At 40.6% G+C, this 20,406-nt stretch overlaps 1 long non-coding RNA gene across 1 annotated transcript; it reads left to right on the forward strand.

Moving 5' to 3' along the window:
- The first annotated feature begins 492 nt into the window (after window positions 1–492).
- LOC147380162 (uncharacterized) lies at window positions 493–13,161 on the forward strand. Its single transcript, XR_015169235.1, has 3 exons — window positions 493–691; window positions 5,539–5,636; window positions 9,823–13,161. It is a non-coding gene; the product is annotated as an uncharacterized LOC147380162 (long non-coding RNA).
- The last annotated feature ends 7,245 nt before the right edge of the window (window positions 13,162–20,406 follow it).

Consider the following 20,406-nt stretch of genomic DNA (forward strand, 5'->3'; position numbering starts at 1 on the left):
TCTCATATATTTGAAGTCCAGAGGTATAGCTCTGCTGCTGCTGTTAACTCGCTTTAGTCGTGTCTGACTCTGTGCGACCCTATGGACAGCAGCCCACCAGGCTTCTCCATCCACGGGATTCTCCAGGCAAGAATACTGGAGTGGGTTGCCATTACCTTCTCTAAGGTATAGCTCATTTGTGGTTAATTCAACAGGTCAGCCTTGTCATTAAGGACCTAGGTGTTTGACATTACTTTCATCTGTTATCTCTAGCAAGTCCACAATCTATTCCTCATGGTTGCAAATGGTTGTAGCAAGGCTAGGCATCATTTATCAATATGTTTAGAAAAGAAAAGAGGCTTTCCTCCTGTATATTCCTTTTGATTAGGGAGAGTACCATTCCTGGAGCACCTCAGAAGAACTCTGCCAAGTTCCACTCTCCAGGACTGGGTCACATGCCCATGGGAACCAATCATTGGGAAGAGGTGTGGGCAGCATGCTTGCCTTAGATTTATCCTGCCTCACAAAGATAATGACTCACACCCAAGGAGTGGGGTGGACAAGGAAGGGGAGGACAGGGACCCTTTGTGAACACAGAAATCTGTGGAGGCAACTGAACAAAACTTGGTATGTTATGAGCGTGACCAAACGGAGAGAAATGGTTGTTGGGGTTGCAACCAACAGTGTCTTGCCACGCTCATAGCAAATGTCGGTAAGTACTATGGCCTGCATAATGCTGCAAACCAGGGCTGAAACAGGTTTGGGGCACAAAATTTAGAATGGCTTTCACTCTCGGTACCAACATGACCCTGAGAGTAGATGCCTTTTTAATTTTTGTGTCCTAGAAACTTTGCTGGTTTCACCCTAGCCCTGATGCTGTGGACATAGTTGTAAGGTATGTGAGGAAATCTGTTTTGCCTATAAATACCTCAATTGATTCCTGAAATTCCATTACTAACAGTTTATTTCTTTGAGTAAAGCCTTGTCTTCTCTCTGTGGTATATTTTTCTACATTCAAATGCAACTTAAGAGAGAGTTTATTATACTATCACATTCCTTCTATGAAACAGAAGAGATGAGATTTGGAATCAAACCAGTAAGTTATTTGCACTCAATATCTGCATTAGACATGGGATGCTTGAGGCAACTTCTCTACATCTCGGTGAAAAAATGTAATACTGAGAGATGCTAAGCAAAGGCTAGAAAGAAATGTAGTACCTCAGCAGAGTGTTTTCAGAGCACCACGGTAATCTCCACAGAGTTTTGAGGATAGTATCACTGGAAAGGGATGAAGTAGGAAAGTAAATGGTATTGTAAGCAGTTAGTTTTGACTGCAGTACAAACCATCATACAGGGCTTCCCAGGTACCTCAGTAGTAAAGAATCTGCCTGCAATGCAGGAGACCTGGGTTCAATCCCTGGGTTGGGAAGATCCCCTGGAGGAGGGCATGGCAACCCACTCCAGTATTCTTGCCTGGGAAATCCCATGGACAGAGGAGCCTAGTGGGCTACAGTCCACAGGGTCACAAAGAGTCGAACACAACTGAAGCGACAGCATGCACACAAACACACAAACCATCATACAACAAGGAGACTTAAAACAGTAAACATTTATCATACTCCAGAATCTATGCATCAGAGCAGGAGGTTCTGCTGATTTGGGACAGATTCAGCTGGGACAGATTCCCTTGGTTCACTCATGTGTGGTTTAGACAGGAGCTGCATGGTCTGGGATGTGTCTTTCATCATCCAACAGCTGAGCCCCCACTTTCTCATTGGGTTTTTCCAGTTTTCTATAAAAACAAGAGAGCAAACTCCCAAGGGCAAGTGCTTTTCGAGGCCCTGCTTGTGTCATTTCGCTCATGTCCCATTGATCAAAGAAAATCACACCGTCAAGCTGAGAAGCAGTGTTGGGGGAGGTGTTGGGTGGTGGGACATAGCTAGAAGGGTATGTGGATGGATCTTTATGGCCATTTTTGCAGTACAACACAGGAGGGGTTCTTGTTTGGAAGCATCTGCAAGGTACTCACTGAAGGATCCCAGAAATTGTTTGGAGGCTTACTAAAGATGTAGATGAACCAGAGAAAATCCATTATATAGAAAGTGTGCCACTAAGAGTAGCTGCTTCTAAAGGAAACAGAAAAGCTTCCATTAGAGCAAATGCTGGCATTTAAGTACTGCCTAGGGGAGAGGTCAGCAAGAAAATGCAAGCAGACCGTCTTGTTGCCTATATCAACACCTGGGGAGATGGAAGTACCAAGCTATTTGAATCATAACTATCCTTGCTCAACTTTCCTGTTCAGAAAGCAAACTCCCTGTGCTTTAACTTCTTACATATTTGGCCCATAGAGAGAACAACACAGTAAAGACAATACGAAGACTTGGTCTGCTGAATACTTATGTAATTCTTTGAATATTACTACATTAGCATTCTGGCTTATATACTTCAGTATCCTGCGAGATTTTAACAGTATCTAAGACTTTATTTCCAAAACAAATCACAGATTTTCTCATATCACATTGTGATATGAAGTATTATTTATAAAATAGCATTTATGTTCATCACTACTTTACTAGATCCTATTATTTACTGAGCTAACAAAAAAAGTATATATTACCATAGCACAAATTATTTATAATTTTATAACTGTATTTTAACATATTTTTTCATTATCAACAATGACTGGATATTGTATTTTATTTTAAACCTTTAAACAACTATTCTGAAAAAGTGATCCTTAGGTTTCATAAAATTGCAAAGGTGAAAAAGGGCTTTAAAAAAGTTAATATCCTGAGTTAACATGAGCCAGCTTCATCTGGTCTAATAAAATCAAAAGCACTGATAAATGTTATTAGACTTGCAGAACCTAGAAGCAGACCCTAAACCAAGTGAAATCACCAGAGATATGCCACTCTTTGAACTGCACTATGACATATATGTCCTAGCATACTTAATATAAACTAGAAATGCTAAGGATAATTATTAAAGTAAGAGTTCTGGACTAGATAATATCGAAAGACCATTTCAATCAAGCATCCCACAATTACATAACACTCTGTCCCACTCAAGCCCTACACACTCATTCTGTAACTAAATGGAGACGCATATACAGCCTTCTAGAGTGGGATCACAAACAACCATCCGTGGCTCCACTGACTATTTTTGTCCTGCCTGTGAATAAGAATGTTTTCTACGTTTTTAGAGGTGGCAACAGTCAAAAACGAAAAGAAGAAGAAAATTTTGTTGCACTTCAGAAGTATAGGAAATTCAAAATTCAATGCCAATACATTATGCTCTAGTGTGGTACAACCACATCCATTCATTTACTTAATGCCTATGGCTACTTTGGGGACCACACCGGCAGAGCTCAGTAGATGTAACAGAGACCATATGGCTTGCAAAGCCTCAAATATTTACTACTTGGCCCTTTATCAAAAATTATCACCAAATCCCTGTTTTGGAGGAAGAAAATTGAGTATCTGATTCTCTGTTTCTCCATTCCCATTAATGTCTCATACTTTTTCTAAATTTTCCCAGATTAACCATCCCTAAAATACCTTGTTCTCCTCCCCACCTCTACTGCTGTGTGGAGAGGTTTTAGTGTGTGTTCCACTTCACAAGTAGCATGTCAGGCAAATCATGCATATAATTCACATTTTAAATGAGTTAATTATTTAAGTGCTCAATCTTTTAGTCCATCTATCTGCCAGCATTACAAGGAGGAAATGAATAAACATGAGGGCATTTCGTACTCCTCCCTCTATCATTCATTAAAAATATTTCAGAGACTCATTAGTCAGGAGCTTAAGCAGCCTCTATAGTAGGCTGATAAGATGCCAGACATTACTCTCCAAACTACATGAGGATCACCTAAATGGAGGGAGTAAAATTCCTATCAGCTCAATAGAAATTAACTGTGACTCAGCCTCTCACTGCCTTTCTCTAGCTCTTCAGGAAAATCTAATTCCATCTCTGTGATTTATTTAAATTGCTGGAAAAAATGGTTAAGCGAATAAAGCACTTGGATGCATAAAATGATGTGTCACTTGCATACCACAGAGTGCTTTCTGTTCTATCGTCAGGAAATGAAAAAGAGTAAGAAAAAACGGGCAGTCTTTAAAAGGATTTTAAATCAGAACACAGCATGCCCCAACTCTCTCATGACTCCTAAAAGCCTGTGGTGCACTCTCTCCCTTTTATGATGTTAAGATGGCAAAAAGTATTCTTCTGCTTTAAATTCACTTTCCAAAACCTGTTGTCATTTTTAAACAGCCACACTGGCAGTGCCTCTTGAGTAACTTGGACTGAAAGGCACACCGTTATCTGCATCTTATTCTCGTCCGACTGTTGGTTCTCCCACTCATCACATAAGGCACATATTGCAGCAGTGGGCAGTGACTTAAGAAAAGTCCCTTGGGTCCAGAAGATTTTGGTGGCGTTTGATGATAATTAGTGTTCACGACCTCTTGCATTTTTACTGGTCACATTTGTTTGTTGTACTCCTTTGGGGGTTTATTAAAATGAGCACTGTTTTCAACAAAGGAGAAATCACTTGAGAAGGGTAATAAGGAAGGGGTTCATGCTTCCATTTTTTATTTTAACAAAATGCCACAGTCTGGTGAACTTAAATAAGTGCCTTTTGAATGCTTATAGTTTTCGCAGTTACTCTTAATGTTGCGAATCCCTTGAGTTCAGCCTCTGTGTGCCTAGCGCCAGTGTGCCATCTGTTAGCAAAGGCAGAACAGATTAATTTGTAGACTTCTGATAGCTGCTTCAAGTTCCAAGGGTTAAAAATGTATGCCTTGTGGGGAGAAATGTTTGTTTTGGCAGGGAGGGAAAATGATGGCGGATTGGGGCCAATATGAACAGAAAAGCATAACAGAGCCTTGTGCTGCCACTTAAATTGAAGTCTGCCTACCTTCTACAAAATGGTAGCAGTTGGCAGTGAAGTACTTCCAATGAAAAATAATGAGCTCTCTCATTAAAAAGTAATAGTTTGTAAAGCAAAATTTCAAAGCATAATTAATAAGCTTGTGAAAAGTGCCAGGAAAACAGTAGCCTAAATGTCAGTGTTGAGAGTTACACAAGTTTATATATGGCAAGAGATATTAGCTGGCAAGATTTGGAGGCTTACCCAAAACTTCAAGACATTTTTTCTTTTGTGAAAGTATTTTGTTATATACTTTACCACCTACGATTGATCGTGTTCTCCTTGACTTTATATTCTAGCACATTTTAATTAAAGCTTAAAAAAAAAAAAAAACCTAGATTGTCATGTAAGAGAGTTCAAAAAGGTTTCCTTTTGTGAAAGCCAAATCACTGTATGCCTGAGAGTAGAATGATATCTAATTCTCCAATCCAAAACTTTGAACATGGGGTTACTCAGTGGGATAGATTGTTTGAAATCAGGATTGTTCTAGAAAATCCAGGATGTTTGGTTACCATAATGAAAAGTTAAATATAATATTGAATGTTCCTTTATTCTTAGATAGTGTGGTAAACCATGGTAGCTACCATATTTGTCTGCTTAATCTGCAAGCATGCCTTCCTCATTTTCAGTTGATAAATATTGCCTGATTGCCCATCCTCTAACCAAAAGAATGACTCAGGATCAGTCGTGGTGCCCAATACGATTTGGCCTCATGATTCATTCACAGGTAGGTGAATAAGCAAATCCCAACAGAGTCCCTTCCTGGGTTTGCAGCGTGGAAACTGAGGGGAAAGGGTTGGTTCTCCTTTCTTTGAAGATGCTAAACTGGCACCTACAGGTATGAGGATGCCAGCAGAAGAAAACTGCAAAACAACAGGAGAGACTGAGGCTCACACACAGAGAGAGGAAAAGCTGAGAGAGAGACCTGAAAATAACATTTGTGTCCTGGATCTGGTCATACCTGGTTGCCCTTTCCTTTTTATTTCTCTAACTGGTAGTGAATCAATAATGTCCACTGTTTTGCCTGGGTTGGTTTGAGTTGGGTTCTGTCCCTTATAATCAATAGGTAAGATATTCTCTCATAAAGAGTGCAAGATCTAGCTATAATGAGAAAGTTATTGAAATTGTATTTAATCAATTCCACAGCAACTGTATACAGAGAATGGCATAATGTGCACTTTCCTAGTTAAAATAAAAAGGATATTGAGCAGGAAGAAAGGGAAGATTAATGATGGCTATCTTCAGAATAGAAACACCATAGAATAATATTAGATATACAGACAACCTTACAAGTTTACAGAATTCATAGAAGATGAGTTTGAAACTATAAAACAGATAATAACTGATATAATAATTTTTCGGAATTTTCAGAATTTGGGGCTTTTGTAATTCCCTAGTGTTTACCACTGCAGTACCCAATAGACATTTCTCCATATTGATTAAAAGGAAAATCTCTGAGAAGTTCCCTGTCAAAATAGGATATATAAAAACTGAAGATACATAGTACATGAAAGCAAAGCAATATCTAGGGCTGAGTAGCCAAAACTTAGAGAAAAAAACTTTTAAAATAATGATTTTAAGGTTGTGAAATCTTAAAATTTGTTATATATACATGTTGACAGCACATGCACTTCCTCAGCAGCATAAAGCATAACTGAGCCTAGTTAGCAAGACAAATTAGTCAAAAAAGGGAAGCTGCCAGATGGCGCACATTGTTAATAACGCCCATCTGTGAATTACAAAGCTCATTTGCGGTTGCTTTGGGTGCTTCTTTTCTTGGGCAGCAAAGTTGCTAGTAACAACTTTGTAGAGGTGCCTGGTTTCACAGGTAACTTTAGTTTATTCTCAGCCTGGAATTTCTTTTTTTTTTTTTTTAAGAAGCTTCTTCTAGCCCAAAAGAATCTCACACTGCACTGAGGGAGCAAACAGTGCCATCAATACTTGGGGGTTATTGTGAATTTATCCCCTTCTTGAGTAAGTGAGTGAGTGAAAGTCGCCCAGTTGTGTCTGACTCTTTGCGACCCCCATGGACTATACAGTCCATGGCATTCTCCAGGCCAGAAAACTGGAGTGGGTAGCCTTTTCCTTCTCCAGGAGATCTTCCCAACCCAGGAACTGAACCCAGGTCTCCCGCATTGCAGGTGGATTCTTTACCAGCTGAGCCACCAGGGAAGCCCAAGAATACTGGAGTGGGTAGCTTATCCCTTCTCCAGAGGATCTTTCCGACCCAGGAATTGAACCAGGGTCTCCTGCATTGCAGGCGGATTCTTTACCAACTGAACTATCAGGAAATTGGTAAAATAAAAAAAGTCCTTAGACTTTTCACTGTAAGCTGGATGAGGACATAGATATGCAAAGACACTCAAGTGAGCCAATGCTCTAGAGAAAGGGATTTGGATCCAGTCTGGGAGCAAAGATAAAGGAAAGGCACAGGGTTTTCAATTTTGGCCGAACCTAACTGCGCAAAGAGTCGGACACGACTGAGCAACTTCACTTTCACTTTTCACTTTCATGCATTGGAGGAGGAAATGGCAACCCACTCCAGTGTTCTTGCCTGGAGAATCCCAGGGATGGGGGAGCCTGGTGGGCTGCCGTCTATGGGGTTGCACAGAGTCAGACACGACTGAAGTGACTTAGCAGCAGCAGCAGCAACTGTGCAATATGCAAGAAAGGGAGCCTTCAACACATCAATAGATTTCAGGGAATCCTAGTCCAACTGGTAAGGTTGGGTGGAGGTGGTATATGGAGGTTATAAGCAACAGAGTTTCAGTCGCCAGGTAGGTACATAGATAATTCAGGCTACCTTATTCTGATATCATTAGACAGCTTAATTTTTCTGATACCTCACTTATTCTGATTTCATATTCAAAATATAAATTTCCAACTCCAAAGCTGGTCAGGCTATATGGTAGAATTTTCTAATTATTTGAACCTCAAGTATATCTATGCAGGTGATAGTAATTTCAATACTAATGAGTAGAAAGGTTATTGATTATTATTGTCTTTCCATGTATTACATTAAACATTACAAATGTGCTAATATTTGACTTATTTTGATCTACAAAACAATACTCTCATAGCTTGGCTACATTAAGGAAATGAATTAATAACACATTGTAAGGTTATCTGTCCAAATGTTACTTATTTTGCAGGCTAATAAACTGGTACTCTCATGTCTACCCTAGAATCATTTGCCTTTTCTTTAGGATAAGACAGTAAAACTGCATAGAATCATGGAAAGTCAGAAATAGAAGGGACTAGATAAAAAATAATCCAATTCTTTAATTTTACAAAGAAATAAACCAAAACTCCATTTGGAGGTGCAGATTGAACATCAGTTCAATTCAGTCACTCAGTCATGTCCGACTCTTTGCGACCCCATGAATCACAGCACACCAGGCCTCCCTGTCCATCACCAACTCCTGGAGTTCACCCAAACTCATGTCCATCAAGTTGGTGATGCCATCCAGCCATCTCATCCTCTGTTGTCCCCTTCTCCTCCTGCCCCCAATCCCTCCCAGCATCAGAGTCTTTTCCAATGAGTCAACTCTTCGCATGAGGTGGCCAAAGTATTGGAGTTTCAGCCTCAGCATCAGTCCTTCCAATGAATACCCAGGACTTGTCTCCTTTAGGATGGAGTTGGATCTCCTTGCAGTCCAAGGGACTCACAAGAGTCTTCTCCAGCACCACAGCTCAAAGGCATCAATTCTTTAGTGCTCAGCTTTCTTCACAGTCCAACTCTCACATCCATACATGACCACTGGAAAAACCATAGCCTTGACCACATGGACCTTTGTTGGCAAAGTAATGTCTCTGCTTTTGAATATGCTATCTAGGTTGGTCATGACTTTCCCTCCAAGGAGTAAGTGTCTTTTAATTTCATGGCTGCAGTCACCATCTGCAATGATTTTGGAGCCCCCCAAAATAAAGTCTGACACTGTTTCCCCATCTATTTCCCATGAAATGATGGGACCAGATGCCATGATCTTAGTTTTCTGAATGTTGAGCTTTAAGCCAACTTTTTCACTCTCCACTTTCACTTTCGTCAAGAGGCTTTTTAGTTCCTCTTCACTTTCTGCCATAAGGGTGGTGTCATCTGCATATCTGAGGTTATTGAGATTTCTCCCGGCAATCTTGATTCCAGCATGTGCTTCTTCCAGCCCAGAGTTTCTCATGATGTACTCTGCATATACGTTACATAAGCAGGGTGACAATATACAGCCTTGATGTACTCCTTTTCCTATTTGGAACCAGTCTGTTGTTCCATGTCCAGTTCTAACTGTTGCTTCCTGACCTGCATATAGGTTTCTCAAGAGGCAAGTCAGGTGGTCTGGTATTACCATCTCTTTTTAGAATTTTCCACAGTTTATTGTGATCCACACAGCCAAAGGCTTTGGCATAGTCAATAAAGCAGAAATACATGTTTTTCCATGCTGAATATACTCTGTATCAGAAAAACTGATCCTAAAATAAGGGAGACCAAAGTCTTGGTCTAGTTCTTTCTTCAAGCTTTAACTATTTATGCTTTTATTATTTTAAGTACAGTAATAGACACTATACTACTTACTAATATATAATATTAAAGTTATAATTTTAAATATGTCTTTACTATAGAATATTTGGAAAATGTATGTAAAATAATATGATCGATTTTTACCCACAGGAAGGTTCCCCTGGAAAGGGAAATGGCTACCCAGTCCAGTATATTCTTGCCTGGAGAATTCCATGGACACAGGAGCTTGGCAGGCTCCAGGCCATGGGATCACAAAGGGTCAGACACGACCAAAGCGACTTAGCACATAGCACATTTCTACCTACACAGAAAAATCAATATTAATATCTGGTATATGTCTTTCCTGACTTTTATTAGGCATCCATTTGTGTGTTTTTCTCCCTCTCCAATGACCAAACAGGGCCTAGGAAAGAAGAGGCAGAACACACATGACTAAGGCAAAATTAAGACCTCCCTGGTGGCACAGTGGATAAAAATGCACCCGCAAATGCAGAGGATACAGGTGGGACCCCAGGTCCAGGAAGATTCCGCACGCTACGGGGCAACTAAGTTCAGGTGCCACAACTGCTGGGCCGACGCTCCAGCGTCTGAGAGCCGCAGCTACTAGCCCCAGTGCTACTGCTGCTGAAACCCATGCTGCAACTACCGAAGCACACACACTACAGCCTGTGCTCTGCAACAAGAGAAGCCACCACAGCGAGAAGCCTGCATACCACAAGGAAGGCCCCGCTGGACGCAACTAGAGAAAGGTCATGCAAAGCAACCAAGATCCAGTGTAGCCAACAATAATTTTAAAAAAAGATACTGAATCAGAGTAAAACCATTCCATGCTTGTACTGACCAATGGCCTTAGATAATTAACTAACATCTTCCCCAATCATGAGGTCAGAACAGCTCCTACTTTACAACAAAATTATAAAGACTCATGATATTAATATAATATTTGGAAATGCTTAGAATAGTGCCTGGAATATTATAAGTGCTATATAAATCTGTGTGCATTCTCTCTCAAGCAGTTTTCTATGTTTGAGCATCTGCAAATACAAACCTCCTGAAGCAGCTAATTACCTTCTTATTCTTTTGATTCAGCCTATTTTCTTCCATACATAGGTACCAGGTCCATATTTTGAAAACTTAACTGAAAATATAAACCTTGAATCCACAGAGATCATTAAATATTTGAATACACTTCTCATATGACATAAATTTTAAACACTCCAACATCTTGAATTTTCTTATCTGAGTACTGACTTTATTTGCTTCTATTCCTTTAATAATTCGCTATTCAAAATACAATGTAATATCCTAACAACAGTCTGAGCAGAGCACACTATAGCCTCCCTCACTCCAGATAGAATTTTTCTGTTAATGCCCATTAGCTTTATTGGCTGCCACAACACCCTGCTGGTTCATTAAGTTTCCTGCTGAGCACTTCCTCCCACCCCATTTGGTTATTTGTGCAGATACCCAACCTCCTCTTCTCTATACTGACGTCCTTGTATTTTTGGAGTTAGGTTCAACGCCTTATACAGTGTTAGTGACCATAGAAAGCAGTCGATTATACATTCTATTACAGCCATTTGCTTATTTCTAGATGGTTTTCCCAATTCTATTTTAATCTCATGTTTGTAAGAGGCATTGTTCAAAAAGAAAATGAATATGGTATATTTTATGTAGGGTACATGTCATACACAATCAGCAAGGGATTTTTCAGCATTTTCTGTAGCAAAATTCTAAGCCAATTTTAAAGGATGCTGACTGTGGAAAACTGACAGAGGAAATAAGTCAGCAAAAGAATTTAAAACACAAAGGACAATGGGAGTATTGAGCACAAAAAAATGGCAGTAAGGGGTGGTTCATATATTTAGGGAAATTAGACTGTTATTTTTAAGTACTTATTGGTTAGATTTTAAGCTTGCACCTGTTTCACAGACATAGTTTTGTGTCTAAATCTCATGTAAGAATATTAAACAATTAGAATACACATCTAGATTCTCCACTGGGAGAATTACTTTAATTACATTTAATCCTATTTTGGACTGATAGGCATTGTAACAGGGAGACTGCATGTGGAGAAAGCCCAGGCCAGGGATCTTTTAATGTTCTTCACTCCACTTGCATACAGGATCTTAATTCCCCAACTTGGTTTTGAACCCAGACCCTCAGCAGTGAAAGCACAGAATTCTAACCACTAGGTTGACAGGGAATTTCAAGATATAACCATTTTTAAGATTAAATATTAGAGAAGCAAATACAGGAAAACAATGGAAGCTATTGTAAGAGGCTACACTTACTTTTAAAGAGATGCACCTTTCTTTGAAGGCCAGACTTGGTGGAGAATTTGTGAAATGATAGAATATTTATCACGTTTTAAAATCATGACTTCAGTGTATCTCTTTCTTCTCTCAGGATCATTCATTATCCCTGATCTACTTCTATCATCTAAACTTGCCTACCTTGTGTTCCATTGCATTGGGAACCAGTTAGCTGACTAGCTAGTTAATTAAAAACTTAAGAGTTGTTACTACAGAGAATCTACGCATTTATCTTAGGGGATTCTGGGAAGCTTTGTATAATCCCTGAAACTCAGAGTACCTGGATGCTTTTGCCTTTTGCCTTAAAAGGAACATTACAGAAAGTGGTTTGTGGTTGCCAAGTTTCCAGGGCACCATGTTCAGACACTGCTAGCAACTGCTTTATACTCTAAAGATTATACTACTCAAAACAGCATTGTAGTTAAAAATAAAAGCCTTTGTTCAAATCCTAACTCTTTCATTCACTAGAAGTATGACATAACCTCTCTGGACTTCCATTTTCTCCTCTGTATGAGGCTATGGCTACCAACTCATTGATGTAAGAATGAAATCAGACTTTCTCATACATGGAAGGCATTCAAGAAGTGTAGTGATGATTATATAAGCTCTCCACTACTGTGTAACAAATTACTTCAAGACGTAATAGCAGAAAACAACAAAAATCTTCTTTGTCTCATAGTTCCTATGGATCAAGAGTTTGGGAGTAGCATAACCAGATGGTTCTGGCCCAGGGTCTCTCATGGAAGTGTAGACAAAATGCTGCAGTCATCAAAAGGCTTGACTTGGGAGGAAGCATGCACTTCCTGGATGGTTTACTCACAGGCATGTTGACAGAAGTTCTCCCTTCCTTGCCATGTGGGCTTGTCCTCATACACTGATACCTGGCTTTCCCCAAAATACATGATCCAAAAGAGAAAGACTAAAGCTGCTGGGTCTTTTGTAACGTAGCCTCAGAAATTGCACATATTTATTTTCACAGTGTCCTATGGGTTGTCTATGTCATCCCTATTTAACATGGAAGAGGACTATAGAAGAGTGTGAATCCCAGTAGAAAAGGACCAGTAAGAGCCATCTTGGAAACCAGCTACCATGATGATGACGGTGATGATGGTGGTGATGGTGATGGTAATGATGGCATAGATCCCAGGAGATCAAGAGCTCACAGAGAACCCAGAGAAAGTGAGCAACACTCTATTTGCCTCAGAGTACAGAAGAAAGAAGTTGAACATTCAGTGCGAAACTCTGATCATTTTAAGGAGGGCCAAGAAAGTCCTCAGTGAACTATTCATTGGAAGAACTATGTAACTTGCTAGTTCCCATGCTGAGTGCCAAAGAATTGATGCTTTTGGACTGTGGTGTTGGAGAAAACTCTTGAGAGTCCCTTGGACTGCAAGGAGATCCAATCAGTCCATTCTAAAGGAGATCAGTCCTGGGTGTTCTTTGGAAGTAATGATGCTAAAGCTGAAACTCCAGTACTTTGGCCACCTCATGCAAAGAGTTAACTGATTGGAAAAGACTCTGATTCTAGGAGGGATTGGGGGCAGGAGGAGAAGGGGACGACAGAGGATGAGATGGCTGGATAGCATCACTAACTCGATGGACATGAGTTTGAGTGAACTCCAGGAGATGGTGATGGACAGGGAGGCCTGCGTGCTGCAATTCATGGGGTCGCAAAGAGTCGGACATGACTGAGTGACTGCATTGAAATGATGTTCATAAAATATATTGTAAGCTCTTTCAACAAATATTGAAATATTTGAAATAAATAGTGTTAGGAACTGTTCTATTAGTTTGATATATGTCAGTAAACAAAACAAAGATCCTTGCCTTGGCAGAGTTTCTACTATGATGAAGAGAGATGCAGACCTAGAGAACAGACTTTTGAACATAGTGAGGGGAGGAGAGGGTGGGACAAATTGAAAGAATAGTATGGAAACATATACATTCAGTTCAGTTCAGGGCAGTAGCTCAGTCATGTCCAACTCTATGCAAAACTCCATGGACTACAGCATGCCAGGCCTCCCTGTCCATCACCAACTCCCAGAGTCCACCCAAACCCATGGCCATTGAGTCGGTGATGCCATCCAACCATCTCATCCTCTGTCGTCCCCTTCTCCTCCTGCCTTCAATCTTTCCCAGCATCAGGGTCTTTTCAAATGAGTCTGTTTTTCACATCAAATGGCCAAAGTATTGGAGTTTCAGCTTTAGCATCAGTCCTTCCAATGAATATTCAGGACTGATTTCCTTTAGGATGGACTGGTTGGATATCCTTGCAGTCCAAGGGACTCTCAAGAGTCTTCTCCAACACCACAGTTGAAAAGCATCAATACTTCAGCACTCAGCAAAGTCCAACTCTCACATCCATACATGACTACTGGAAAAATCATAGCCTTGACTACATGGACATACGTTGCCAAAGTAATATCTCTATTTTTTAATATGCTGTCGAGGTTGGTCATAACTTTTCTTCCAAGAAGTAAGCATCTTTTAATTTCTTGGCTGCAGTAACCATCTGCAGTGATTTTGGAGCCCAAAAAAAATAAAGTCTGTCACTGTGTCCATTGTTTCCCCATCTATTTCCCATGAAGTGATGAGACCAGATGCCATGATCTTCATTTTCTGAATGTTGAGCTTTAAGCCAACTTTTTCACTCTCCACTTTCACTTTCATCAAGAGGCTTTTTAGTTCCTCTTCACTTTCTGCCATATGGGTGGTGTCATCTGCATATCTGAGGTTATTGATATGTCTCCCGGCAATCTTGATTACAGCTTGTGCTTCCTCCAGCCCAGTTTCTCATGATGTACTCTGCATAGAAGTTAAATAAGCAGGGTGACAATATACAGCCTTGACACACTCCTTTTCCTATTTGGAACCAGTCTGTTGTTCCATGTCCAGTTCTAACTGTTGCTTCCTGATCTGCATACAAGTTTCTCAAGAGGCAGGTCAGGTGGTCTGGTATTCCCATCTCTTTCAGAATTTTCCACAGTTTATTGTGATCCACACAGTCAAAGGCTTTGGCATAGTCAATAAAGGAGAAATAGATATTTTTCGGGAACTCTCTTGCTTTTTCCATGATCCAGCGGATATTGGCAATTTGATCTCTGGTTCCTCTACCTTTTCTAAAACCAGCTTGAACATCCAGAAGTTCATGGTTCACATATTGCTGAAGCCTGGCTTGGAGAATTTTGAGCATTACTTTACTAGCATGTGACATGAGTGCAATTGTGCAGTAGTTTGAGCATTCTTTGCATTGCCTTTTTTGGGATTGGAATGAAAACTGACCTTTTCCAGTCCTGTGGCCACTGCTGAGTTTTCCAGATTTGCTGGCATGTTGAGTGTAGCCCTTTCACAGCATCATCTTTTAGGACTTGAAATAGCTCAACTGGAATTCCATCACCTCCACTAGCTTTGTACGTACTGTTGCTTCCTAAGGCCCACTTGATTTCGCATTCAAGGATGTCTGGCTCTAGATGAGTGATCACACCATCGTGGTTATCTGGGTCCTGAAGATCTTTTTTGTATAGTTCTTCTGTGTATTCTTGCCACCTCTTCTTAATATCTTCTGCTTCTATTAGGTCCATACCATTTCTGTCCTTTATTGAGCCCATCTTTGCATGAAATGTTCCCTTGGTATCTCTAACTTTCTTAAAGAGATCTCTAATCTTTCTCTTTCTATTGTTTTCCTTAAGTAGGAAGTCAAGAAACACCTGCAGTAACAGGTAAATTTGGCCGTGGAATACGGAATGAAGCAGGGCAAAAGCTAATAGAGTTTTGCCAAGAAAATGCACTGGTCATAACAAACACCCTCTTCCAACAACACAAGAGAAGACTCTACACTTGGACATCACCAGATGGTCAACACCAAAATCAGATTGATTATATTCTTTGCAGCCAAAGATGGAGAAGCTCTATACAGTTAACAAAAACAAGACCAGGAGCTGACTGTGGCTCAGATCATGAACTCCTTATTGCCAAATTAAGACTTAAATTGAAGACAGTAGGGAAACCCACTAGACCATTCAGGTATGACCTAAATCAAATCCCTTATGATTATACAGTGGAAGTGAGAAATAGATTTAAGGGACTAGATCTGATAGAGTGCCTGATGAACTATGGAATGAGGTTTGTGACATTGTACAGGAGACAGGGATCAAGACCATCCCCATGGAAAAGAAATGCAAAAAAGCAAAGTGGCTGTCTGAGGAGGCCTTACAAATAGCTCTGAAAAGAAGAGGAGCGAAAAGCAAAGGAGAAAAGGAAAGATATAAACATCTGAATGCAGAGTTCCAAAGAGCAAGAAAAGTTAAGAAAGCCTCCCTCAGCGACCAATGCAAAGAAATAGAGGAAAACAATAGAATGGGAAAGACTAGAGATCTCTTCAAGAAAATTAGAGATACCAAAGGAACATTTCATGCAAAGATGGGCTTGATAAAGGACAGAAATGGTATGGACCTAACAGAAGCAGAAGATATTAAGAAGAGGTGGCAAGAATACACAGAAGAACTATACAAAAAAGATCTTCAGGACCCAGATAACCACGATGGTGTGATCACTCACCGAGATCAAGACATCCTGGAATGCGAAGTCAAGTGGGCCTTAGGAAACATCACTATGAACAAAGCTAGTGGAGGCAATGGAATTCCAGGTGAGCTATTTCAAGTCCTAAAAGATGATGCTGCACTCCATATGCCAGCGAATCTGGAAAACTTAGCAGTGGCCACAGGACTGGAAAAGGTCAGTTTTCATTCCAATCCCAAAGAAAGGCAATGCAAAGAATGCTCAAATTACTGCACAGTTGCATTCATGTCACATGCTAGTAAAGTAATGCTCAAAATTCTCCAAGCCAGGCTTCAGCAATATGTGAACCATGAACTTCTGGATGTTCAAGCTGGTTTTAGAAAAGGTAGAGGAACCAGAGATCAAATTGCCAACATCCGCTGGATCATGGAAAAAGCAAGAGAGTTCCCGAAAAATATCTATTTCTCCTTTATTGACTATGCCAAAGCCTTTGACTGTGTGGATCACAATAAACTGTGGAAAATTCTGAAAGAGATGGGAATACCAGACCACCTGACCTGCCTCTTGAGAAACTTGTATGCAGATCAGGAAGCAACAGTTAGAACTGGACATGGAACAACAGACTGGTTCCAAATAGGAAAAGGAGTGTGTCAAGGCTGTATATTGTCACCCTGCTTATTTAACTTCTATGCAGAGTACATCATGAGAAACTGGGCTGGAGGAAGCACAAGCTGTAATCAAGATTGCCGGGAGACATATCAATAACCTCAGATATGCAGATGACACCACCCATATGGCAGAAAGTGAAGAGGAACTAAAAAGCCTCTTGATGAAAATGAAAGTGGAGAGTGAAAAAGTTGGCTTAAAGCTCAACATTCAGAAAATGAAGATCATGGCATCTGGTCTCATCACTTCATGGGAAATAGATGGGGAAACAGTGGAAACAGTGTCAGACTTTATTCTTTGGGGCTCCAAAATCACTGCAGATGGTGATTGCAGCCATGAAATTAAAAGACGCTTACTCCTTGGAAGGAAAGTTATGACTAACCTAGATAGCATATTCAAAAGCAGAGACATTACTTTGCCAACAAAGGTTTGTCTAGTCAAGGCTATGGTTTTTCCTGTGGTCATGTATGGATGTGAGAGTTGGACTGTGAAGAAGGGTGAGCGCCAAAGAATTGATGCTTTTGAACTGTGGTGTTGGATAAGACTCTTGATAGTCTCTTGGACTGCAAGGAGATCCAACCAGTCCATTCTGAAGATCAGCCCTGGGATTTCTTTGGAAGGAATGATGCTAAAGCTGAAACTCCAGTACTTTGGCCACCTCATGTGAAGAGTTGACTCATTCGAAAAGACTCTGATGCTGGGAGGGATTGGGGGCAGGAGGAGAAGGGGACGACAGAGGATGAGATGGTTGAATGGCATCACTGACTCAATGAAGGTGAGTCTGAGTGAACTCTGGGAGTTGGTGATGGACAGGGAGGCCTGGCGTGCTGTGATTCATGGGGTTGCAAAGAGTCAGACACGACTGAGCGACTAACTGAACTGAACTGATATCTTTGCATTGGTCACTGAGGAAGGCTTTCTTATCTCTCCTTGCTATTCTTTTTTTTTTTTTTTTAATAAATTTTATTTTATTTTAAAACTTTACAATATTGTATTAGTTTTGCCAAATATCAAAATGAATCCGCCACAGGTATACCTGTGTTCCCCATCCTGAGCCCTCCTCCCTCCTCCCTTCCCACACCCTCCCTCTGGGTCGTCCCAGTGCACCAGCCCCAAGCATCCAGTATCGTGCATCGAACCTGGACTGGTGACTCATTTCATACACGATATTATACATGTTTCAATGCCATTCTCCCAAATCTCCCCACCCTCTCCCTCTCCCACGGAGTCCATAAGACTGATCTATACATCAGTGTCTCTTTTGCTGTCTCATACACAGGGTTATTGTTACCATCTTTCTAAATTCCATATATATGCATTAGTATACTGTATTGGTGTTTTTCTTTTTGGCTTACTTCACTCTGTAGAATAGGTTCCAGTTTCATCCATCTCATTAGAACTGATTCAAATGTATTCTTTTTAACGGCTGAGTAATACTCCATTGTGTATATGTACCATTGCTTTCTTATCCATTCATCTGCTGATGGGCATCTAGGTTGCTTCCATGTCCTGGCTATTATAAACAGTGCTGCGATGAACATTGGGGTCAACACGTGTCTCTTTCCCTTCTGGTTTCCTCAGTGTGTATGCCCAGCGGTGGGATTGCTGGATCATAAGGCAGTTCTATTTCCAGTTTTTTAAGGAATCTCCACACTGTTCTCCATAGTGGCTGTACTAGTTTGCATTCCCACCAACAGTGTAAGAGAGTTCCCTTTTCTCCACACCCTCTCCAGCATTTATTGCTTGTAGACTTTTGGATCGCAGCCATTCTGACTGGCGTGAAATGGTACCTCATAGTGGTTTTGATTTGCATTTCTCTGATAATGAGTGATGTTGAGCATCTTTTCATGTGTTTGTTAGCCATCTGTATGTCTTCTTTGGAGAAATGTCTATTTAGTTCTTTGGCCCATTTTTTGATTGGGTCATTTATTTTTCTGACTCCTTGCTATTCTTTGGAACTCTGCATTCAAATGAGGGTATCTTTCCTGTTCTCCTTTGCTTTTCACTTCTCTTCTCAACTATTTGTAAGGCCTCCTCAGACAGTCATTTTGCTTTTTTGTTTTTGCATTTCTGTTTCTTGGGGATGGTCTTGATCCCTGTCTCCTGTACATAACCTCTGTCCATAGTTCTTCAGGCAGTCTATCAGATCTAATCCCTTGAATCTATTTTTCACTTCCACTGTATAATCATAAGGGATTTGATTTAGGTCATACCTGAATGGTCTAGTGGGTTTCCACACCTTCTTCAATTTAAGTCTGAATTTGGCAATAAGGAGTTCATGATCTGAGCCACAGTCAGCTCCCTGTCTTGGTTTTGCTGACTGTATAGAGCTTCTCCATCTTTGGCTGCAAAAAATATAATCAATCTGATTTTGGTGTTGACCATCTGGTGATGTCCATATGTAGAGTCTTCTCTTGTGTTGTTGGAAGAGGGTGTTTCCTATGACCAGTGCGTTCTCTTGGCAAAACTCTATTAACCTTTGCTCTGCTACATTCTGTACTCCAAGGCCAAATTTGCCTGTTATTCCAGGTGTTTCTTGACTTCCTACTTTTGCATTCCAGTCCCCTATAATGGAAAGGACATCTTTTTTGGGTTTTCGTTCTAGAAGGTCTTGTAGGTCTTCATAGAACCATTCAACTTCAGCTTCTTCAGCATTACTAGTTGGTGCACAGACTTGGATTACTGTGGTATTGAATGGTTTGCCTTGGAAATGAACGGGGATCATTCTGTCATTTTTTGAGATTGCATCCAAGTCTGCATTTCAGACTCTTTTGTTGACTATGATGGCTACTCCATTTCTTCTAAGGGATTCTTGCCCACAGTAGTAGATATAATGGTCATCTGAGTTAAATTCACCCGTTCCAGTCCATTTTAGTTCACTGATTCCTAAAATGTCAACACTCAGTCTTGCCATCTCCTGTTTGACCATTTCCAATTTGCCTTGATTGATGGGCCTACCATTTCAGGTTCCTATGCAATATTGCTCTTTACAGCATCGGACCTGGCTTCCATCACCAGTCATATCCACAACTGGGTGTTGCTTTTGCTTTTGCTCCATCTCTTCAGTCTTTCTGGAGTTATTTCTCCACTGGTCTCCAATAGCATATTGGGCACTTACCAACCTGAGGAGTTCATCTTTCAATGTCATTATCTTTTTGCCTTTTCATACTGTTCACAGGTTCTCAAGGCAAGAATACTGAAGTGGTTTGCATTCCCTTCTCCAATGGACCACATTTTATCAGAACTCTCCACCACGACCCGTCCATCTTGGGTGGCCCTACATGGCATGACTCATAGTTTCACTGAGTTGGACAAAGCTGTGTTCCATGTGATCAGATTGGTTAGTTTTCTGTGACTGTTGTTTCCAGTCTGTCTGCCCTCTAAAGGAGAAGGATTACCATATGTAAAATAGATAGGAAGCGGGAATCTGACACAGGGAGAACTACCCAATGCTCTGTGACAACCTAGCAGGTGGGGTGGGTGGG

Source organism: Bos grunniens, chromosome 1 (genome assembly GCF_055505025.1).
Source record: "Bos grunniens cultivar Pamir isolate PY7600 chromosome 1, Bosgru_T2T1.0, whole genome shotgun sequence".
NCBI classification, from domain to species: Eukaryota; Metazoa; Chordata; class Mammalia; order Artiodactyla; family Bovidae; genus Bos; species Bos grunniens.